At 49.4% G+C, this 24,983-nt stretch overlaps 1 long non-coding RNA gene across 2 annotated transcripts in view; it reads left to right on the forward strand.

The window, feature by feature from the left end:
- The first annotated feature begins 16,458 nt into the window (after positions 1–16,458).
- Positions 16,459–24,983, forward strand: part of LOC140850010 (uncharacterized) — a 190,763-nt gene continuing 182,238 nt past the window's right edge. For both annotated transcript variants that reach the window (XR_012132628.1, XR_012132627.1), the window contains exon 1: positions 16,459–18,935. This is a non-coding gene — a long non-coding RNA (uncharacterized lncRNA). The remainder of the gene's footprint in view (positions 18,936–24,983) is intronic.

A 24,983-nucleotide genomic window follows, 5' to 3' on the forward strand; every position in this document is an offset into this window, starting at 1 on the left:
TAAAAATGGAGGAGGGCGCTTCTCTACAGATCCAGCGGTGCCTGGGGATGCCATGTGGCTGCTTGAGGGGTGGCTTCACCTAATGAGCACCCAGTTCCTGTCCTTAGAGCCAGTCCCGCAGGGGGCCTGGGTCCGGGAGGGAGGGCGCCCCCTGCTGCAGGAGCTAATGATGACATGATAACCTTCCCCGGGGGTGTCCTTCATCGCTGGGCAGCGAGCATGAGCTACTTTCTGGCTCGTCTTTGCCTCTCTCAGCGGGGCAGCGGCCTCTGTGCAGGAGCCCCGGGGACTCTCCAACAGTGGTTTTTCTTCACTGCAATGTTAGTCTTCAAGAAAATAGGATCAGAGGGCTCAGATACACTCCCTGACTCTGAGAAAAGTTAAATCGGGCTGATATGTCCCTTGGACTCTGGGCTCTGCCGTCCTCCCTGTAGGACACCTTCTCCCTCTCCCTCTCCTGAGGGCCTTCTTCAGGATGCAGTTTGATGAGCCCAGAACGCCCCCAGAACTCACCACACCATACTGCTTACATGTCCCCTTCCCCAGGAGCATGACCAAGCGGACCGCACCTCCTCGCTGTGTGTGTCTCCAGCGCCTGCTCATAACTGGCACTGGATGCAAGACACACCTAGACGCGCCTCCCCCCAAGGTCACGTGCTGAGGGCCCAGAGCAGCCGGGGCGAGCAGGGCAGTGTGGGGGTGGGGCTTGGCACACTGAGAAGGGCAAGGGAAAAGAACTGCCAGGAAACGGGGGACTTCAGCAGTGGGCCACTCCTGATTCGGGAACGGCATCCCACAGTGGGGACAGAGGCCCCGTTTTTGCCAGGAGACTCCTCAATTTTGAGGTCATCTACCTACAGCAACCGTATTTTCGAACCAAAATCTGAAAAATGAGGATAAGAACTAAATCACACATGGTAGCCCATTCAAGGACCCCATTTACTGAAATGAACACAATCATGAGAAATCAACAGCAGAGTTCCAGCTTCTTGGTGGAGGCATCCGTGCTCCCGGCCGGGCTGTGAGGAAGCCCCCCAAGCCAAGTTCCAGAAGCATATTGCAGGTTACTGTGCCGCAGCCAGTTCTGCGTCCTGGGCAACCTGGGGCAGTGGGGTGGGGCAGGAAGGGCTGTAGACTCACCCACCCAGTGCCTCGGGTCTCTGCAGAGAGCAGAGGTTTCCTCAGAGCCCATCTTGGCCAGGCATACTATCTTGAGCCCCTAAGGGACATAGAATGAACCAGGAGACCTGGGCCCTGCTCCAAGCTCTCAGATGCTGTGTGATCTTGGGCAAATCCCCTGGAACCTTAGTCTCCATACCCACAAAATGGGTGCATGGGACAGTCCATGGTTTTTCTGAGGCTCCCGGGAGCTCGCTGAGGTACTTGGGAAGCCAGGAAGAGGTGACCCACCACTGCCCCCACCACAGCCTGCCTCACCCTCAACCCCAGGGCTTAACCCACCTGAAGCAGGAACAGTAATTCTTTTATCTGTTGTAAACACTGGAGATTATTATTGTTTGGGAAAATCAAGTATGTAAACCACTGGACTGGATATCGTCTAAGAATCTTCCTGGCTTTTATCCCTGCGCGCCTCTTCAGTAGAACTGGACAGCAGAGCAGAGCCTGGCTCCAGACGGTTTCCCAGGCAGCCCCACGAGCGGACACCTCCCAGAAGGCGGGGGCTTCTCCTGGTGGAATGAAAGGGTCAGGACGGAGGTAACGTCCCCCCTCTCAGCTGGGACCAGAAACACATGGGGCCTGCTGCCCTCCCGCTATAGCTGTGCACCCTCCAGCAGCTGTTTCAGCTTCTCTGACTTGCTGTTTCCCTGCCTGCTAACTAAAAGGAAAACACTTCCCTGAAAGGTATTGACGCAGGGAAGTGTGGGACTCCTGGGAGGGCCTCTCTGAGTGCAGGTCCTTCCTTTCCCACTGTAAGGGGAGAACACTGGTTTGCTGCTTCTAAAAATAGCATTCCTGTATCCAGAGTTCTGTTTTTGGTTTATTTTTTCATAAGAGGCTTGACTGAGGAAAAATGTATAACCTTCTTGCATTATTATTAAAAGCATCCTTTAATCCTGCTGTGAAGAGCAGCAATTTATTTGGGGGTGGGGGCTCGGGAATAGCAAATTGCACCTCCAGAACAGAGTCGTCATCAGTTTATAAGCCCTCCAGGCCACTAAGCCAGGACTTCCACTGACCCTGCCAATGTGCAGGTACAGAAGAGGACAGGAAGGAGGGGGTCCCCTGCCCCTCGACCCCCACCCAGGATCCTGGGGAGCACCAGCCCCATCTCACGCAGCAGGACTGCAGCCTGACAAACATCTGGGAAAGGGAAGGTGAGCTGAGAGTGTGTGAGGTCCCCGAAGCTGCAGATGCTCGCACCCCATGATCCGGCTTAGGCAGGGGTGTGTCAGTGCCTGCCTGTGGGCCCCAGATACTATGCTCAGCTACTGCTCATCCTGCCCCTCCTAGGTGAGTCCCTGTCTCTTCTAGGCCTCTAGGGCTGGCACACCCACTGCTTACCCCCTTCCAGGAACTGGGAAACTTTAGTTCATACAGTTGGTCTCCTGCTGCATCCGCCAGAGCTTTCTGCATAAGCCTCCTGCCAGCCTGACCTTCTCCAGGCACCTCTGTGCCAAGCTCCCCCACCTGCCAACCTTTTAGTTCACCTCCCCATTCCATGGCCCCTGGGATCCAGCTGGCTGTCTTCCCTGCTGCTAAAACCTGCTCTGTGGACTGCCCTGAGCTGCCCAGTCTCTTAACTCATAATCCTGATATTTTGCTGTCAAGAAAACCTCAGATCTAAGAGACCTTGTTTCCATCATCTCCCTTGATAGTGGCCCTTGAATGCTATCAAGCCTACTACCACGCCCAATCTACCTGAAGATCAAGGTTCTTTATCACCATAATGCTAAGCAGACAATGCTAAACAAATTCCCCCACAGAATTACTAAGAAGTAATTAGGTTTAGACATAGTCATACATGCTAATCAAAGACATCTAGAATTAAAAGAGTCTTATACACAGCTCACCAAGCCCATCTACCCCATTTCAATGTAAAAAAAACTCAAACTCAGGAAGGGGAAGTGATTGCTGGTGGTCACATAGCAAGTCAATCACTTACAAAGGGAATAGCAATTCCTCCAGACACCGTGGGTGATAGGGATGGTCTAGGAATGGTCCTGCCTGGAGACAGGAACAGGACTAAGAGGCAGGAGTGGACACCAGGGCTCAGCAGCAGGAAAATGGAAGGAGCATTTTACTAATGGTGAGCTTCTCTGGCCCCTTCAAGTTAGTGTGGCTCTGAAGAGTTAAAAGAAAGGTTCTGAAAGCATTTGGTCTCTGTATGCTCCCAGTCCCAGCAAATTTATTTCCATTCTCTTTCTCTTGTACTCATCAGATACCATAGACCAAGGCAATGTGGCCAAGAGACCCATATGCAAAAGATGGACCAGATTTGAGACCCTACATTCCAGAACACTCACAGAACATGGGCAGAGGACACGTTTGGGAGAAAGAATATGCTGCTCTCTTCCTACCTCGGTCCAGAGCTGTCCTCCCAGGGAGGGAAGATGGGGGAGAGCATCAGACTGGGCCAAAAGAACACCTCGTGTTTCTGGGCTTTTCTCCTTGAGGAGCCTCAGGACCCCAGTGTGGCTGTGCTGGTCTAACTGGATTGTAAGAGAGAGAAGGAATTTGAAGCCCACATGACAGAAGAATCCAGCTTACTCTGCAGCTTGCACTGAAGAGCTAAATGACATGTAATTCAGTTAAAGGAAAAAGAAGCAAACCTCATCACAACAGTTGAAAACACAAAAACAACAAATAAACAGCTGCTTTGAGCCTGCAACAAGGAGGCCAATTTGATTTTTGCAGAAAGAAAAGTGCCGTCTTTTGTGTGTGTGTGTGTGTGTGTGTGTGTGTCTGTGTGTGTGTGTCTGTGTGTGTGTGTGCCTGTGTTGGGAGGGGCAGCTCTCTTCAAGAAGCTGCAGCTGCAAGCAGTTCAGAGCACGGCATTAGCCACGTTCCTGGAATAATTTGCTAGATTAGAACTCCACAGTTCACAGCACACAGAGTAGGGCCCCAGGTCACAAAAATAATGAGCTGCACCCCATACATGCCACCAGTGCACGTGCACACACACACACTCACACACACACACGCACACAGGATTCTTGGCTGGACCATAGAGAGAAATATTTGCACCCTGAGGCCAACAGCCCTGATCTTGAAAAATGTATTCCGACACTCCTTCCCACCAGCCATGGGCCACTGAGGCAAGCAGTGTGGCTTTTCCCGTTCAGTGTGTATTAAGGCAAACCCCTGTCACAGAGCTTCAAGGCATCAAGTCAGGATGAAGATTCCTGGGGCCCTTCCGCATATTAGTAAATCTGAATCTCCTGGGGTCCAGTGAGCCTGTGTTTCCACAGGAATCTCAGTGAACCTTTTGCAGACAAAAGTTGAAGAAGTACTTGGTGACACTGCATCTCAGAGCTTCAGCTGGCTATTGCTATAGAAATTCTGCGTAATGGAAACAAATGAACAAAACCTTAGTGGCTTAAAACAACGGCCATTTGTAGTCACAGATCTGCAGCCCAACAGGGCAACTCAGCTTCAGGCTGCAGGCCTGCAAATGCTGGGGCCTGTCCACAGGTTCTGGGCCCAGGCCAAGGGGCAATAACTCTTCTCACAGCTATGGCACAGGTGGAAAAAGGCAAAGGTCTACAGAGCCTCTTAAGCCCTGGCTTCAGCATGGCTTGATGTCACTTCCACCCCATTCCGATGTCCCAGGTAAGTTACATAGACAGGCCCCGAGTCAAAGAACAGGAAACCATACTGCCTGCAGCAAGACTATGACAGGGGTGTACATTCAGGGAGCGGTGAAGAATTGGGACCAACTGAGCCTCACAGTTCCTTATTTTCTTCATCTACAAAAAAGCCTCAGTTCTCTTATTCTATCTGTAAAATGGGTACATAGTAATCCCTGTCCCTACCTCTCTCATGGAAGCAATTCAAAGATGTAACATAGTCATAATAAGAAGATAGTGTGTTAGACAGTGGTTTGTAAATGGTATGAGATGATATGTACATTAGCTAAGATGACTATTATTCCTAAGCACAAGCCTAGAATAGTGGAGGCTGCTAACCAGATGACCTCTGCATTCTGACAGGTCTTCCAAACCCACATCGGAGGCTGAATTATATGGTGTTCCCTGTGCTTGCTTGCCTGCTCGCCCCTCCTGCTGCCATGCTCTCAGCACACTAGGGAACACAGAAGGAGCACCTTTGACCTAAGCCTTCCTACTGGAGAGGGTACATTGAAATTTCTAAATGCCCCAGCCATGTGAAAAGATCCAGAACCTTTCACGGTGGACATGGCCCCAACCTGACGCCCCTGCTCCTCAATACCCTTCATCATTTTGGCCTCCAGGAATGGATGGATCCCAGCTGGTCAGCAGGTATGTCACTCTCAGGGTGACCAGAGCTCCAGCACTTATGGTAAAAGCCTGTTCTGTTTGGTGAATTGGTGTGGTCCCCATGTGCTTATTAGGAAGAGCTCTGCCTGGTCCCTCAACCTCAGGGAAGATGCAGATTGGTGCTGGGGTACGTCTGCCCCACACACTCATGATGCTGGGCCAGCAGCATGGAATCATAGCTCCAGGTTTCATCACGCCTCTCCACAGCCCTGTGCTCTGTTCCTAGGTCACTCAGGGACACTGGGCACCTGCAAGTGAGCATGCGGTCTAGTGGAGGGGAGCCCCAGGTGCCCGGAATATGCCCATTTCCCTTAGACCACTGAGCCTAAGCTTGAAGCCAGACACTGGTCCCTAGCTAACTCCTTTGACATTCATCTGGGACTGGGCTCCTTCTGTGTTCTTGGATCCATGAACGTCAGGTGAGTCCTGCCACTCACAGCAGAAACGTGGTCTGAAGCCACATCCTCCCTTCCCCCACTCCCCTACCTCTCCCAGAGCTCCCTCAGGGTCAGTGTTGACTGGGTACTCATCTGTCTAGAACTGAGGGAGAGGTAATAAAGATGTAACTAGAGCTCAATGAGCTTTTTCAATCTTCAGATTCAAGATTTTTGACAAACCAAGAAAAATGTCCGTGTTGCTACCTTTTCTCCTTCTTTTCCTTCTGCAGCTCCTGCTACTTACATGTGAAGTCTCCAGAATCTGCCCTCCACTTCCCTCTTTTTTTCTTCCTCATAATTCCCAACTATTTTTTACCCTGTATTTGAGATATTTCTTCCACTTGATCTTCTAAGACACTAATTTGCTTCTCAGGAGTTGGCATTTTCTTTAATCCAGCTACTGAAGTTTTCAGTTTGGAAACATGGCTTCCGAGCCTAGAAAGTCCCCACTATGCTGTGATTTCATCTCCCTAGGTGTTTGGGTTCTGTAGTCACTCTTGTTGTTCCCCTCTGTGGCCTCTAGCAGAGGCACCTACCCTGCGTGTTCTGATTGTTCTCTCCCTCATGCCGAAGGGATCTTTTCACTGTGCTTCAGTTTTCCTTTGCTACCCCATATTTATTTCATGGTGCTTTCAAGATACTGAATTTCCATGAGCAGAGGCAAAGCAGCATTGCTGTGAGTCCTGGCGATAAACTCTCAGTCCAAAAGAAATGAAAAGATGGACATCCTGCTGCCTCCAAACTCTCATCCTGTCTTGTGCCCAGGCTCCAGAAGGAAGGCTCTCTGATTCTATTCCATGCAGCTAGAGTAAGATTCTCTCAGCCTCCGGGGTGGAGAGGGACACAGGCCAGCCCTGCAGCTTCCAGCAGTTTTTCTTAATCTGGGGAGACCAGTCATTTCCAACTGTCTATTCGGAATTCATACTTATACTCTCTATTCAGAACTCAATATCCATCTCAAACTTAAAGACCAAAACAGAATTCTTGGTTTGTCCTAAAAAATCTGATTCTCTTTCTGCTATTCCCCTTCTTTGATCCACAAACCTCTTAATTCCTCAGTGTCCCTCATCATGCACATCCAAAATCCATCAAATCTTCTTGGTATCCTAGGTCTCATTAGCACATTTTCCTATCAAGACATTTTTTTTATAACTACAGTAATCAGACTTTCCTTATCAGGCCGTGTAGTCCTAAGTTTTGCCTCCCACTTCTGATTATTTAGTAAGGCGTTCATGCATTCGAACATGTGTGTGAAGTACCTACTGGACACTAGGCCCTAGGTTAGGTGCTCGGAATGTACTGGTTGACCAGCCCTGGTCCTCACCCTCGAGATGCTTATTATGTACAGCTGGGGAAATGTGTCTACAAGCAGGAAATACTGCACAAAGGGCAGAGGACTATAGGGAAAAGAAACGGGAGTGAGGGGCGCCCATTTTCTCTGACACCATTTCTCTGATTCAGTCCCTTCCTTCTTCTCTCTACCTCCCAATATCTCTTCCTATTTAACAGGAGTCCCGAATGTTTTGCATTCTGCCTGTCCCCACTCTCCGTGAATGTTTTCCCCACCTGTCTGATGCCTTATTTCTCTCATGCATCTCTCCTGCTCCACCCTCTTTCCCCGGCAGGAGCTCCTGAGACCTTCTAGTCTTAATCCTATAGAGCATTGCTGGAAGGAGCTGCCTCCCCTGTGAGTCCACCTCCCCCAGCAGCTTGAGAACCACATTTTATTACCTTCTCTTACCTGCTCCCCTTACTTTCAATATCTGAAGTCAGCACCATTTAAGAGTAAAAGATCCTGGCTTGGCAAACCTTCATTCTAGCTGTTCTCAGCTCTGCCAGCCTTATAATTTTAGGGAAATATCAGGACCTCTTGGACTACAGTGTCCTCATTTGTAAAATGAAAAAAATTACACAAGATCTCTTTTGGAGGAGAAGGTCTCTTCTAGACTTGACATCCTATGATTTTATAAAACTTGTTGACTATGAACATAATGGAACATAGGAAATGAAAAGAAATGAAAAGATGGACATTCCTGCTGCCTCCAAACTCTTACCCTGTCTTGTGCCCATGAACTTGGCTACTCAAGGAGAAATTATTGGACTCATGGTATCAGCATCACCTTAGAACTTTACAGAAATTCAGGATATAAGGCCTTCTGAATCAGAATCTACATTTTAATCAGATTCTAATCAGAATCAGTAGATTCCTAATTACTTTAAATTTTGAGAGGCACTAGAGCACGTGACCCACAGAGTTAAAGGGAGGCAGATTTCAGTTTTCATAGAAAGAACTTCCTGATTTAAAAAGCTACCGTAGAGGGAAGGGATGTCTTAGAAGGTAACGGGGCCTCTGGCATCGGGTTAAATCGATCTAAGACAGGCACCCCTGAGGGTGTTGTACAGAATAGCATATCCTGCAGGGGTTTGGGTGAATTACCTCCGGTTCCTTCTAGTTCTGAGCTATAGGGGTTTTAAATCTACCTCTGCCCATTTCCTTGGTTCTATCCAAGGGGCCGCTGGAGCCAGAATGTAAGCCCACTACTCTACTTAGCTGGTTTTGAGAAACTATTGCCCAATGCAGATGTAATGGTGGAAGACAGCAGAGCAGCACAGAGGAGAGTGACAGGTGCCCCTCCCAATGGTGCACTATTTCCCTCTTGCCCAGGGACCCTTTCTGGAAAAACCCCTTGGCTTGTAACAGACCCATAAATCTCTTTCCTGCCTGGACTGCACAGAGCCCCTTTTTCCTTTCATGGTCAAGGGCTTGGATTCTCAACTTAGAAGCTTATTCTTGTTCAAATTAGTCCATCTCATAGATAGAATTAGAAACTGGGCGATGATTTGGAAAATACAATCAATTTAGTCCAATTGCACTTGCATGTCAGCTCCATCCAATAATGAAGAATTTGCTCCTCAGGCTCTGGTGCTGCCAGAGTGCCATTATCAATGGACTGAGGTAAGTCTGACAGCACAGGAGCCAAATAGGTTAAGGGCTACCTTCGGCCCCAAGCAAAGGCTCCTGCCAGGGCCAGAAGGGAGGTAGGGGAAGGGAAACTAGTGATCAGATTCTACCAAAGAAGGAACACCTGACCACAGAGGACAATGACTGCTGTGAGGTCAGACCCCAAGACAGGGGCAGAACAAGACAGTCACCCATCTGTGCTCAGCTTTCTTATATATAATTTGGGGGTAATGGGACCCACCTTGCCCTTATCATGGGGTTATACTCAGGAACAAACAACATAATTTATGTGAAACTTCTTTCATTTTTAATAAACACTTACAACATCTGATAATCATCTGGCATCTAGCATGTAAGAAGCATTGCGCTCAGTGAAAGAACTGATTTGATGAACAAGACATAGTCTGAACTCCTGTGGAACTCATGTGTAATTATATACTGACCAAATAAATAGTGGAGATGATGGTGATGAGCATAGAGGTGGTGGCGATGGTGATTACAATGAAGACATGATGATGATTAAGCTTTTGCCCCAGAAGGTACTCTTGGCCAGGGCTTGATTCTAATGTGCAGTGAAAGATTACTCCTCCCATGCACATCTTGGCTCTGAGCTAAGAGAAATTAAAATGCTTTTGTACAAAGCAAACAATATACATATTTTATGAAATACATTTCTCTGCCTGTTTAATTGTGGGATCTTCAAGAGAAGCAAAGAGAGTCACCATTCACCACTGAGATGAATGGATTGGGTTTTATAGACCTCAGCCTCAGCAGGGCCTCTGCCCACTGGAAATGTCCGGGCTCTCCAGGCCCACTGGGGGTCAAAGCATGCAGGAGAACTGGCAGCCATGTGATGTGGCCCGGGCTGCTTTCTTTCCTCTCTGGCCTCAGTGTGAACCAAATGGAAAAATTTAAATGTCTACTTTCCCATTGCTTAAGGTTTCTTAAGCCTGTTTTATCACAAATGAATCTGCTGAAATTCATGAAGATGATAGGGAGAGAAGAAGCAAGGACAGTGGGAATGGCCTGCCTAGTAGCTCTAGTTGTATTCCCAAGTTGTCTCATTGCAAACACACTCCCAGCCTACCCCTTAATCCCAAACCTAAAACAAGGACATTTCAGCAACACACCCCAAACAATACTAGGAGCTTTAAGGACTGTTTCCAATTGTGAGTGTGCTGGGCCTTCCTGTCTGGCAACCATGGAGTTAGTTCTACTAGATGGTGTTTGTGTGACCACTTAGCTAGGCTAAGTCTAGAGGAGGTTCTCTGATTGCCCTAGCTTTATCAGCAGGCTACTGTCATTCAGCAAGGTGTATTTAATCTAAAAACAAAACAAAACAAAATGAACAACACACAGTAGGCTCATAGACACTAAGAAGTGACTGCTGGTCACTATGGGGAGGGGTTGGGGTTGAAATAGGTGAAGGGGATAAAGAGGCACAAAACTTAAATCAGAGTATAAATTACGGGGATGAAAGTACAGCATAGATAAAATAGTAGTTCTGTAACATCCTTCTTTATGGACAGATAGTAACTACACTAGTTGGGGTGAGTATCTAATAATGTACATAATGTTGAATCACTATGTTGTACACTTGAAACGAATTTAATATTGCATATCCTTTGTATATACTTCCGTTCAATACAATATCTATTGTATATACCTCAAAAAAATTATTATTTTTAAGAATGAGAAAAAAGAAAAACAAGGTCGGTGTACCAGCAAACTGGTGACTCAGAGGTGGACCTCAGAGCTATGTCATGGACAGCTCACTTTCAAGTTCTGCCAGTTGGGCCACTGACATGCAGAGAGGATTGTAATTTGATTTGGGAGACCCATTGTGCCAGGAACTCATCATATTTGTACTACCAAGAACATGTCATCAATTCCATAGAGTGCTGTCTTTGTGTCTATTTATTTGTCCCTTTTCCCTTTAGGCTGTAAGCTCATTGCAGGAAATATAATGTACTGCCCAAAAACAAGCACCTAACAGACACTGGTAGAAGTTAGTTGAAGGGTGAACTAATGAATTTTTTTTTTTAAAGAAAGAAAAAAAGGAGAACACACAGAATCACTAAGTTTTAGGGACATATAATCCCAGAAGGTAAAAGGATCTTAGATATCACTAGCATGAATGGCCATCACTACCCTACTACCCATCAAGGCAAACCTCATGGTGCTCTGTCCTGCTTGCCACAGATGTAATTTTAGAACACTTTACACAGCACTTCACTCACCCACAACTAATTTACTAAAACTGGCATGCACAATAAAGTTGATTTGCCATTCCTGATCTAGTTCAGACCCTCATTTGGAATATGGGACATCTTAAACTTCTTCAGTCCTCCCCTGAATATATTGTTTCTACTCATATGTCTTATCTGGCTGTCACTTTAAAGAAGCTCCTGCCTTTTTCAAAGAAACACAGCTATGAGGCCTGGAAACAGGCCGGTTTTGCATTGCAGATGATGGTTTTATGGGACACTTCTGGGAGTCAGACTGTAGGAGCTGGGCCAGGACCACAGCAGAGGCAGGGCTCCTGTCCTGCTTAACTACACAATAAACACGTAATAGCTTGTCCCACAGGACAGACTCGGGCTTTGCATACTAAATATTTTGGTGCTAGGTTTGGGGGGCCTCTGAGAAGAGGGGCTTCCTCATGGTAGTTTAAGGAGGAGGAGGAGGAGATGAAGTCATTCAGGGAGATCCAGGGGCCACGCAGATGTTTCCAGCAAGGGCTAAGTGATGGAGATGCACTAAAGCTCGATGTGGAAGGGAAGGATCTCCACTTACCTGTAGAGGCCAAGCAGAAAGAAAGAAAAAGGGTAGGATGGTGGTAGTTATGACCCCAACACCCTGTGGGACTAGTGTAAATGAATGTGCTTGTGTGTGTATGCACATGCATGTCTTTATGTAGTGGTGGATGCAGGTATGCAGATGTGCATGCACACATGTGTGCACTTGAGGTATAAGAGAGTTTAGTGTGCTGGGTGTGTGTCTGTTCCTGTGTGCCTGCTATGTGTCTACATAGCTGTTTGTGTATTTGTGTGTGTTCATGCACTTGGGGTATTGCCAAAACTTCCCACGGAAACTAATGGCAGGCTGTTCTCTCTTCACTGAGACTTATCGTGCTAATTTTAATCCCACATTATTGTTTTAAGTTGGCTCTAAAAATTAATATTAAAAATTTCTGTAAACAGAGCCTGGGGCTAAATTGCAAGACAGGTCCCTAGGAAGGGTTTTAATATCACTATTGTTCTTATAAGAATGGTGAAGGTAAAGCTTGTCACCTTCCCTGTTCCCAGTGATTACCTCCGGTTAGCAAAAGGGAGAGCCCCCAGGATACCTGCAGAGGGGGTCCAACTGACCACAGCCTGTCAGGACCAGCTGGACTCAGACCAGTTAGTCCAACCCCTGGTTTCATTACTGCGGAGACTGGCTGTGAGGGAAGGCAGTCTCCCAAATTAGTCTGAACCCAGGCCTCCTTACTGTGTGAGTCCCACCATGAGAGGCTGTGCCTGTCCCAGAGGAATTAAGGGAGAAATAGTCATGATCCCCACCAAGGTCTCACGCACATTCCCTACATGCTGCTGCTGATCCCCTCTGTTGGTCTCAGTTTCCCTGTTTGTAAAATGAGGGGTTAGAGCTTGAAACTCTCTAAGGTCATTTCTGCCTTGCCATTTGGTGATCTTGTGACTGGGACTGGCTGGCTCAGCTGGGGAAAGAGGCAGTTTATACACCATGCAAACTGATGGCCAGGCCCCTCCTTGTACTCTTATGTGCTGCCCTTTCCTGCTCCTGCACCTGCCCTTCCCTCCCTCTAGATGGTGCGAAGGGGGAAGAAGAACATGGTCATGTGTAGGCAAGGAGAACACGGTCTCAGCACAGGTTCTCTCAGCTGATAGTCTGAAGCAGGAAGGTTATTCCAACTGGGGAAGGAAAATGCAGAGTAGAGTTCACTATAATTTATGCCTTATTAAGAGACTAAGGAAATGATCCTGCAGTGCAGCAGGAGGTACTCAGGTTAGATCTGAAAGAATTTCCTTGCTGGCAATGAGGGCTGTTAAGCACAGGAACAGAAGAGGGAGTGAGAGGGAGGGACAGTTGTCCGTAGAGGCAGTAATTAGTTATTTTTTCAAGTGTCTGTGAGATGATGTGGACCGTAGAGTCCCTTCCTCACCTTAAGGTCTTGACCAATGTGGCTGATTCTGAAGCCCCTGCCCTACTGCTACCCCACCCTCCAGCCCCTGTACATACTTGGGAGAAGCAGGACCTGGCTCAGTACTGACCAGGACAGAGAAGGTGGCAGGCGTGGTACAATTCTCATTCAACAGTGCCCGACAGTGGGTCTAGAGTTGGTTACCAGGAAAGGGAAGAAGGTGTCAGACCTTGTGGAAGATTCTGCTACTTAAAATCTCTGACACACTCTGGCCCTGCTGGGGCCAGAACCCCAGCGACAGGCACTGGTCTTCATCTGGCGCTATGGAGAAGGCACAGATGGCCCTGACCACAGGTGTCCAGGAAGAGGAATAGCCTGGGATACAAACCTTTAAAGCGTATATAAGGACAGCTTCTAAGTCTAGGAAGTTGACACGAAAACATCTAGAAGTATCTCTATAGATGGCTACCTGTCATGGCTAGGTCTGCACCCCCCATACATGCGTGCACACACGCGTGCATAGGCACGGACTCACTGGTCACACGTCCCCCAGTCCACCCCACTCACCCAGCCCAGGACGGAGAAGCGGCTTCTTTGCCCAGGCAGCCCTGGGAAACTCCTGGATAGCCTGCTGGCTCCTGTGCTCCAACCCTTGTCCTATTCTAACTCCTGCTCCACCCCAAGAATCGCCTCTGGCCTTTCCTTTGGACCGTCAGGGGGCACTGTGAGCGGTGCTGACACTCAGCAGCTCGACGTACACTTCCAGGAGGCAGAAGGCCCGCAGGTGAGACTGCTTTATTGCCCCGTGCCTGAAGATCCCCATCTCCATCCCACCGAGGCACGTACCATCTGCCCCCAACAGCCATCCCGCACTCTGGGTCCCTGAAGCCAAGGAGGGAGCCGCACCCTCCCCGCTCCCAGGCTCTGCCTAGCGGTCCGGGAGAAACGCCCCCCACCCCAACTGCCCGGCCAGGAAACAATCACCGTTTGAGAAAGGCTGCCAAGCTGGGCACCAGGAACAGCCAGGATGGAGGCGGGGTAGGATGGGGGTGCAGGCGGCTGGCCGGCAGAGCTTTAACCCTCGAGAGCCGAGACCGGGGGTGCTACCCCGGCCAGCAGCCCCCGCCGCAGCGCCCGGAGCCGGGGCCGCCCCCGCCGGAAAGGGACGGTGCGCAAGTGTGCAAGGGGGTGATTCCAATCCCGGGGGCTGGCGGCCTCCTCCTCGCGCCCCCGCCGCAGCTGCCGAGGTTGGTACCGACCAGTAGCTGCACGGTCCCGCCGGCAGCTCCGCTTGCGGCAGGCCGCGTGGGGGCGGTGCCGGGGCGGAGGCGCTCTCATCCGCGGCGGCACCGGCGCACCGCCGCCGAGGGGACTCCGTGCCGGCCGGGTCTGCTCAGCTCCGGCCGCGCGCCCGCCCCTCCCTGCCGCCTCCTGCTCGCCCTCCGCCTGCGGCCGCAGTTCCACTGAGCCCGGAGGAGCTGGCCGGGCCAGGCGGGCGCGCTGACCCGCGGTCATGAAGTGGCCCCCAGGGGCCCGGAGCCAGATTGCCCCGAGGGAGGGAGGCGCTCGCGGCCCGGGACAGCCACCTGGAGGCAACGGGGCTGGCGCGTAGGGGCCGCCGCCCGCGATGGACGCTAGGGACGATCCGGAGTCACCGCCGCAGGTCAGTGCCCCCGAGCTCCATGCCCCGCGACCCCCACAGGCGCTGCCGCCGCGCAAAGAACCCCTTTATGCGTCCCCATCAGTACCCATGCCATGTCCTCCTGGTGAGAACTTTTGTGGTGTGTGTGTGTGTGTGTGTGTGTGTGTGTGTGTGTGTGTGTGTGTGTGTGTGTGTGTGTGTGTGTGTGTGTGCGTGTGTGCGTGCGCGCGCGCGGTCTTGGTTTTGCGTGCAGTGGGCAGCTGGAAGGGAGATCCGGAACAGGGCCGGGGCTGGGAGGCGCTGCCTCTGAAGGGCTGTGAGACAAAACCTGGGGGATGCCTGCTCTCTGCCGGCAGTAAGGGGGAGAGCTGGTTCTCAGCAGCCTCTAACAACTGGCCCAGGCTCTGGGCTCCAGAGTCCCTTTCCACCTCAGCAGGTGATTCCTGGTGGCCCTGAGGGCTCAGGGGCCAGTACCCTGAACGCACCCCTGCATCCCAGCAATCATCCCCACCCACTCGGAGCCTCCAGGCACTGACAAGTTAATGCTCTTCAGGGGACCCCAGCTCTGCACCTCTGCAGGGGAGGCTGAGGTGCTGAGAGGTAGCAAAGGTGGCAAAGAGAACTTGGGATCTTCATTGTAGCCAAGAGCTAGGAGTCATAGCCAACCCACCCTTCTGCCCCTGGGCTTAGGCCTGAGGTCCTGATCCCTCCAAAGTCAGAACATGCTCCTTCCCAAAGGCAGCTGAGAGGAGCCAGACGAAAGAAGGAAGGAAGAGACCACAGGGTCTCACGGTGCCAGTGAAAGGAGGTGACAGCCTGACACCAAGCTGCTAAGGTCAAGAGACACCTCCCTCCCCAACACACACTAACAGATAAATGAACAAGGCCTTGATTAGCGCCCCCTTATCCTTCCTCCACCCTTCCAGTCCTACTCTCAGCCGTGCACTATTTGGATGGATTCTTGCAGAAGTGGGATCTGAGGGACTCAGGGATGTCTTAGTTCACAGGACTCTGAAAGCAGCCCTTGCTGATAATTGCTAGCCCTGATTTGGTGGCGCAGCCCTACCTACCTAGGTACCAGCCTGGGTGGAGAGTCCTTGGGACCCTGAGCTTGGTCTGTGGGGCCTGCACTGTTGAAAAGGGGATTGGGTGGGGATGTCCTGGGTGCATAGCACTGTAGAGTCGTACGTTTTTATGTGGGTCTGGGAGGCACACAGCTTCATAAGTGACTCTGGTTGCGGTGGCGTGGGGGGTGGGGGAAGCGGCTGCTCTAGGGTTTCTAAGATTCATCTTCCATGCCTCCTGTCTCCCTACCTCTGCTAGTAGCCACGGTAGAGATTGAGGCATTTCCTCGCAGAACCTGCTTAGCTGGTGACCATTATTGACCTTATTAGACTGAACATCAAGTCCCCCTTCCTTCATATGAGGTGAAGACACTTCCCCATGAGACCCTCAAAGATACTGTCCACTCTGCCAATCCATGCCTGGCACATGGAGCTACCTGCCATCTTCCTCTGCCCCTTTTGGTGGCAGAGGTTGGGGTCTGCAGAACTCTAAAATAAGACTCCCTGATTTGCAAGATGTAGTGGCATCTGTGGGGGTAAGGGGAGCAGGGAATACTGAGCAGTAACTCAGAGCCAGCAGAGGCCTCAGCAGGTACTAGGGCAGCTTTCTCTTTCTGGCCCTGAGCAACCAGCCATGCTACTCATGGCTGACCATGTGCAAATCCTCCAGCCACTCTCCTTTCTGCACAGGTGGATGACCAGGTGCACCACGTACAGTTCTTCCCAGCGGGAGGCCCTCCTACCACCATTGTCTTCAAGGTCACCCCATGGGCTTACAGTGGGTCACAGCCCTTTGGTATTGTCTTGCACACATCAAGCTTCTGTGAACTGAGACTGTCTTTCTGAGACTCTACCAGCTGCTAGTAGGGGCTGCCCACAGAGCCACAGCTGCAACCTGAAGTGAGACCTGGTGTACCATGGACGGTGATGGGGAGGTTCCCCTGCCTGGGTACTTCCTTTCCCCCTGCTCACCTGGTCCTGGAGGACATGTTTGTGCCATCATCACCATGGCCTTTTAGCATCTTTACATTATGCACTGAATACTTCCAACAAGAGCCATCCTATTCCATAATCCAAAATAATTAACATGTCCTGCAAATTCCTCCAGCTGCTGAAATGGCTATTTCTAGGAGGTACAGGTACACCCACTAAGGCATTCTCTCCCACCAGTGTTCCAGCCCAGATCATCCCCGGTGAAAAGGTTTTAACAATTTCACCAAAGCCACATGCTTCATCTACCACCAGTGATGGGCTCTCATGGCTGGCTTCCAATGGACGACAGATTTCCAAAATCCCATTTTAGAGTCTGCATCCTAAGACCACATCCCGTACCAACTGATGTAGGCTGAGTTCCCCAGGGAAACAAACCCCACAAGATTCTGAGATTTGCACGCAGGGCGTTTCTTGAGAAGTGCTCTTGAAATGGCACCCCAGGACTGAGGGGAGCTGAAGCGGAAGTTAAACTGCGATGTAACTGCAGGAGAGATGCCAGCCCATCCTACCAGCTGCTCAGGAGCTGGATGACCCTTCAGTGTCATTCCCACTGGAGCTACAACATTGGCATTTGTAATGCTGAACTCACCAGTCATTGAATGCTGCTGCCAGTAGGAAGAGGGATCGTGTTGGGTGGGCCACCAGCCTTCAGGGAGGATTGTTGCAAAATGTCAACAGGCAATGCTTCTGAAAGCAGGGGTTTGAGTGTGTCAGTCAGGAACCAGGCAGCACAGCATGGCATCCCCTCCTGGAAGTACAACGACCAGATGCTCTCTGCCCTCTTCTCATGACAGGGCACCATAGAGCCAATGAAAATGCCTGCACTTCTGAGTCAGACACACATAAGTCTCCACTCTGAATCTTCCAAAACAAAGAAAAAAAACCCCTCAGAATAGGGCTAATCATGCTTATGAGGCAGGGACCATGGGTTTAGACAGAGTAGGGTGAGGGCCTCAGGAAACAACAAAGCAAGATATTCTGAGATCTGCTTTGGCCTGCTGGGGGGCCCAGCTTGGTTTTCTGACTCTACCCAGGTGCTGCTTCTCTTCCTCCAGCCCTAGTCAAGGGATTTGCCACGTGGGCAATTTAACAAGCAAGCCCAAAACAAACAGGAAGGATTCCATCTTGAAAATAAGATTGCATTTTAAAACGGAATTTGTTATAAAGTAACTTTCTTAACATCTTCTTTAACAACAGACAATAACTCAGCCCACCTTGGGAGCAAAGCAGGCAGCCTTGAGTGATAGGCTCCTAAACCAGGAAGCTGCTATCCTGGGAGGAAATCAGAGCAGTACATTTCTTGTAAATAACCCAGAAGACTAATAAGAAACTTAATGTCTCTTCAAAGATAAACATTTGGGGCCACTTGGCAGGTGTACATCCCTAGCCCTTTGTCTCTCAACTGCCTATAAAACCCCTAGACAGGGCACCACCCCGGACTCCTGTGCCCTCCTGGCCTGAGCAGGAGCTCTGTCCTCTTGCTTTATCTCTAAATGAAAGCCTCTGCCTTGCTCTCCTACGTTGAGTGTTTGAGAACAAGAACTTCGACATCACATATGACTCAGACTTGTAAAGATTCAGTATTTGCAATGGTTTATTAATAACCTATTCTGGGTCAGGCACAGCCCCAGCTCCTGCCCTGGGGGTGGTTTCACTACAGTTGGGGGATACAGGTAGGTGCTGGGAAGGCACAGGGACAGGCCTGTGGAAGTGTTTACAAAGGAATGCTGAGAAAATACCTGCAAGGATCTGGGACCATCAGCTTCTCCATAAATGGAAACCCTGGGTCACATGACTCAAAAAAAATGCTGGACTGACGTTCCTGTATGAACATGTCTAGGGGTTTAAATGTGGCTCCATGTGCAACACGCCTCCAGGCAGCTAGTGAGAACACAAGGGTTACTGGTCTTCCTCCCTCCATCACCAAATCTCCGAAAGACACGCATGAGACTGCAGCACTCTGGGGCTACTTAGCTCACAAATCTGCATTCGCAGGAAGCACATGAGAGCTGCTGCTCCAGGCCCCCAGGACCCAGAGTGGCCCTAGCCCTCTGCTTTTATCTCACAGCTGTGAGACACAAGGACACGGGAGTGGGCGTGGCCGTGTGAGGAAGCCATGCATCCCTGAGAGACACAAGCTTCCCAGGAAGGAGGAGAGGGCCAGAGCAAGCTCCCTGGTCAGGCACGGGCAGGCTGAGGTAAGTCTGCAGTAAGAGAAAATGCTCTGAAAGGAGAGCCTGGGAACCTGCCAACCAGACCGTATGGCCATGGGTGAAGCCGCAGTCCCTGGGAGCTGAGTTGCATTCCTCTGAACTGCGGTTGGCCTCTGTGGCATCCATGCTGGGAGCAGCTGGGAGCGGCTGCGGGAGCGCAGGCAGGATGCTTACATGCAGGAAAAGGTACAGTGCGACTTCACACTGTGTTCCCCAAACCAGCCTGGTGTTCTTCACCAGCACCACCCATGTGTGGGCCACAGGTGGTGCTGGGGCCACGGGTCCTGCCACCACCTCTTTGGGGACACACTCCTTCCACTTGCTTCTCAGAGAGCTGCTGAATCTGGAAAAGGCTGCAGAGGCACAGAAAATGGGGCAGGAAGTGCAGAGCAGCATGCCCCAGGGACAAAAGTCTTGTAAGTGGGCTGTCGGCAGTGTGTAGAAGGGGAATGTCTGTCTTTGACACACAGGAGGACCCCTCTGGCCCCTGAGTGTACCCTCCTGCCCCTCCAGATCCCTGAGGTATCGCAGAGATTCTATGGCACCGTCACAGAGTCACTCCCATGGACACAGCCTCCTGGTGACCCCCAAGGCTGCCCAGTGTTAAATTCAGCAGCCATCTGTGTTGCTCCCGTCTCTGCGACCTCGGCATCAGTCTCTCCCAGACACACCCTGTGCCTCCCTGTCTTCTCACCTCTTGGCCTTGAAAGCCCTCTGCTCCCCTCCTCTGAGTCCTTCAGAGCTCCCCTCAGCACTCACCCACTCCCACCAGCAGACCAGAGAGGTCTGCCCCCGCTGCCAGCATCACCCACCACACCTACCCGAGGCCTGCTGTGCCCTCCCCCCAGCGTCTCTCTGGCTGACTCACAGCTCTCTCATGAGCAGGGGTCTCACCTTCCTGCTTCCTGGAACTTCGTAGGCATTTAAGGATAGACACTAGCTTCTGCTTCCCAAAGATCTCTTAAAGGTTAAAAAGCAAAACTTTTATACTCCAAGGAATCTATCTCTTGATATTCCATGTTTGTATTTATGATTTGGGTGAAGTATCAAAGTAAATTTTGCTAACTTGGTGGAGTCACCCAGATGGCCTGCCAGCAGCGCCATGGAATTCAGAAAGGCCTTGACGTATAAAAATTAATAGAAATGACTTGCTTTCCTTGTGGCAATGTTCTGCACTAAGCTCTGGCACCTTGTTAGCTATAGGATGTCCTGATCAACCTGACTTCAAGTGTGAAAGAAGGGTTGTGCTTAGGGGCAGGTTGACAACAGCTAAGCTGTGGTATAATTTCCAGAAACGCATGGGAGTCTGTGTTGATGAGAAGCTCGGTTGTTACATCCAAGGCTGGTCGGCAGGTTACCACCCAAGTCAGTTCAAGGAAAAACACGCAGGAGTGGAGCCTCTCGTTCTGAGCACCAGATGGCAGGAGGGGCTGGCAGATGGATCCTATCCATGAGCAGCGTTCACGGTCACAGAAATACGGAAACCACATGTGAGGGCCATTCTGTGTGAGAGGAGGGGCCCAGGAACACCGCCAGGGAAGAAATAACCCCAGCGGCTGGCCCCTCGGTGTGCACACTGTGCAGTCATGGGGCCCTGAGCTTAGAGGGCCCTGTGCTTGGCTTACTGCTCCACTGGCCCCAGTTTCAAGCTCTGGACCACAACGGGGCCCTGCCATCCCAGTCAGAGGGCACAGTGTGTATGGTTATTTCTGTTGCTCTGAAGGAGAATCCACAGGCGTCTAATCAGGCATCATCATGTCGGGGTGTCCTGAGGCCCTCTGTGCTGCGCGCCACACTGAGCCCTGTCCTGATCGTGGGTCAAATACCAGCCAGCCGAGCAGCCGAGGTCCCTACCCTGTGGGAGTCACCTTCCATACAGAGAGAGGAAAATAAGCAAGCAAACTGCTATATGGGCTAGGATCATGTCAGATGATAGCTCTGACTGCTACAAGGAAGAACAAAATCCAGCCAAGGTATGGAGTGAGAGGAGCCTGTGGGTTGTCGCTCTCCTTCTGTAGAGATGTCTGAGCCTGAGGATGCGCAGTCGGCACGCAGCTGTCAGGAGAGAAATTCTGCACCGGAGAGCAGGCATTGCAACGAAAGAGACCGTCAGGCAATCACAGTCTGGAGGGAACGCCTGTGCGGCTGGGCCAGGTGGACAGGGAACGTGGGGGTGGCCAGTGGATCAGGGGTCCCAGGCCACAGAGCTGGGGGTTGTGGCATGGAATTTGGGTTTTATTTTAGGTTGCCCAGGAAGCCATCAAAGGAGTTAAGCCAGGACCAAGCAGAACGAGTAGGTGCACTAAGGAGGCGGAGCTGGTGGAGAGGTGAGGTCTCCTGAGCGGCTGTCACCCTGCATGGGACCCTGGAGGGAAGGAGACGTGCCTGAGACGGGAGTGGCCCAGCACTCCTCAGAGTCAGGGTAGTTGATGAAAAGCCAGACTCCACTCAATGTCTCTACACTTCAGGTTATATTTTTTTATATCATTAATCTACAATTAGATGAAGAACATTATGTTTACTAGGCTCCCCCCATTACCAAGTCCCCCCCACAAACCCCTTCACAGTCACTGTCCATCAGGGTAGTAAGATGGTGTACAGTCACTACCTGTCTTCTCTGTGTTGCACAGCCCTCTCCATGCCCCCCCCCGACATTATACATGTTAATTGTAATGCCCCCCTTCTTTTTCCCTGCCCTTATCTCTCCCTTCCCACCCATCCTCCCCAGTCCCTTTCCCTTTGGTAACTGTTAGTCCATTCTTGGGTTCCGCTTCAGGTTATTGTTGTTTTTGCTATTGTTTTAGTACATAACATACAGGTAGTACCTCCTCCGTAAGGTTGTTGTTATGATTTAAGTAGACGAGGTATCAGTTGCTCAGAACAGCCTGGGACACAGCAAGGGTTAAGAAATGCAGCTATATTATTATTGGTGATGCACAACCAGGTGAGATTTGGGAGCATCAACTGCATAACCTGCCTGTAAGTAACAGTCCTCTTCGCTTAAGCAGGAGATGCATCAGTTTTCATATCTGAGAGATGGATAAGCCAGTGACAACCAGGGTCTCAGTGATGACCACAGAACAGAGAGTCTGACTGATACCAGCTGGCCAGCAGGAAGGGTCAGCTCCAGGAGGATCAGGCAGGAATAGTGGCCAGGGCCAGGGCGGAGACTGAGTCACGAGGAGGTGGCACTGGATCGCAGGTGCTGAGGGAAGGACACCTTCAAGGTCATGGCAAACAGGTGTGCCTTTTGCTCCTTCAGTTCTTCCCTCCAGGCATGCTGAATGTTGCTTTGATGGTAGCTAAGGTCTGCAGGGCCTGCTTGTAGTTCAAGCTGAGCATTTTCAGCATCGGAATCCAAACACTCAAACTGCCAGGGCAGCTGAGGGGTGAGGGGCAGGCTTCTGAAATTTCCTTAAATAGAAGGATTGAGAGTGTGTGTGGGTGAGAGGACAGAACAAGAAGAGATTCAGCAGAAAATCTTTCATTCTTGCTAATTGCAAGACAACAAGGTGCGTCTGCTTAGAAAGTTAGAAATACTCCACACAAATATGAGGAAGCCCTCAGAGAAGAACAAAACCCGCCTGCAGCCCCACACACCCTCCTTAGAACCACCTGCACTCACAAAGTGGGAAGGGCCATTGCAGAGCAATGAAAGATGAAGTTGGAACATAGCTGTGCTCCTGCTTAGTGACAATTTCTCTCTCCTCTAAGTGAGAAAATCATCACTTTCTCCAAGCTAAGAGAAATGTGGAACAGGAATGTATTGAAAAAAAGAGAAGACAGATGCAAATTTCCATTGCCAGGCCAACATGTGAAGAGCTTGGAAGCCATCACTCATGGACTTCTAACAAGAAAAAAAGCTAAATAAACCAAAAAATTCTTCTTACATATATCAGAGTATTGGGGTCATAGGCCAAAGGCTGATCTAATAACTGGAGGGGAGATAGATGCAGAGAATCACTGCTTTGCAGGAGCAGAAACTGGTGATGGAGCCCAGTAGGGACACTTAACTGCAGTTGATGGATTGCTGGAGGCTTGATGTGGACTAGCCTGAGACACAGCCAGCTGATCTTTCACCAGTAGCAAAGGCAGTTTAATGAAGACAGGGGGGTCTTTTCAACAAATGGTGATGGAACGATTGGACATCCACATGCAAAAAAAAAAGAAATTTAGGCAAAGAACTTAACAACTCACAAAAACTAACTCAAAACAGATCAAAGACTTAAATGTAAAATGCAAACGTAAACTATAAAACATCTAGGTGACCTTGGTTTTGGTGATTACCTATTAGATAAAATATCAAAGGCACAATCCATGAAAAGAAAAGTTGGTAAGTTGAATACTATTAAAATGAAACACTGCTCCGTCAAAGAAAGAAGACAAGCCACAGACTGTGAGAAAATATTTGCAAAACACACATCTGATAAAGCACTGGTACCCAAAATATGCAAAGAACTCTTAAAATTGAACAGTAAGAAAACGAACATCCCAACTAAAAAATGTACAAAAGATCTCAACGACATTTCACTAAAGAAAAAATTCAGGTGGCAAATAAACATATGAAGTGATGCTTCACATCATATGTCATCAGAGAATTGCAAATTGAAACAACGTGGTACCACCACAGACCTATGAGAATGGCCAGAATCCAGAACACTGACAACACCAAATGCCGATGAGGATGCGGCAACAGGAACTCGTTCGTTGCTGTATGGATGCAAAATGGTGCAGCTACTCTGGAAGACAGCTTGGTACTTTATTACTAAGGTAAACATACTCTTATCATACGAGCAGCAGTGCTCCTTTGTATTTACCCACATGAGTTGAAAACTTATGTCCACCCAAAAGCCTGCACATGGGTGTGTAGAGCAGTTTTAGTCAAAATTGCCAAAACTTGGGAACAACCGCCATGTCATTCAATCAGTGAATGCATAAGCAAACAATTGCACATCAATAGGAGGGGATACTACATTCAGTGAGATGAGCTATCAAGCCACGCAATGATGGAAGAGATTTCAATGTGTGTTGCTAAGTGAAAGATACCAACTTGAAATGCCACCTACTGTATGATTTCAATTATATCCCATTTTGGAAAAGGCAAAACTATAGAGACAGTGAAATGATTGGTGGTTGCTGGGGTTCAGGAGGCTGGAAGAGGGGAGAAACAGCAGAGCACATAGAAATTATAGGGCAGGGGAAACTACTCTGTATAAACTCCCTAAAATGGAGGACCCACGACATTATGTGTTTGTGAAAACCCATAGAATGGACAACAAAAGAGTGAACCCTAATGTGAACTATGGACTTTGGTTAATAATGTATCAATGTTGATGTATTAATTGTAACCAATGTACCATAGCATGCTAATCACGATGCAAGATGTTAATAATGAGGGATGCTTAGGCTGTACGGGAACTCTGTACTTCCTGCTCAGGTTTTCTGTAAACCTAAAACTGCTGTAAAAATTCAAGTCTATTACTGAAAAAACATGATAAAACACAATTTTAAGACCTCTGTAGCCAGACATCATTTCTAGGTAGGATGGTGTCAATATAATTCAGGGCATTAACTAAAAAGGGAGAAAAATTCAATGACTTTTTGATAATTTTATTTTTTATTTCTTATTTTTATTTTTATTTTTGAGAGGGCATCTCTCATATTTATTGATCAAATGGTTAACAACAATAAAATTCTGTATAGGGAGGTCAATGCTCAATGCACAGTCATTAATCCATCTCAAGCCTAGTTCTCTTCAGTCTCCAAACTTCTGAAGCATAACGAACAAGTTCTTACATGGTGAACTAATTCTCACATAGTGAATAAGTTCTTACATGGTGAACAGTACAAGGGCAGTCATCACAGAAACTTTCGGTTTTGATCACGCATTATGAACTATAAACAATCAGGTCAAATATGAATATTCGTATGATTTTTATACTTGATTTATATGTGGATCCTACATTTCTCCCTTTATTATTTTTATTTTTAATAAACTGCTGAAGTGGTAGGTAGAAGCGAGATAAAGGTAGA

The sequence above is a fragment of the Manis javanica genome, chromosome 6 (genome assembly GCF_040802235.1).
Source record: "Manis javanica isolate MJ-LG chromosome 6, MJ_LKY, whole genome shotgun sequence".
Lineage (NCBI taxonomy): Eukaryota > Metazoa > Chordata > Mammalia > Pholidota > Manidae > Manis > Manis javanica.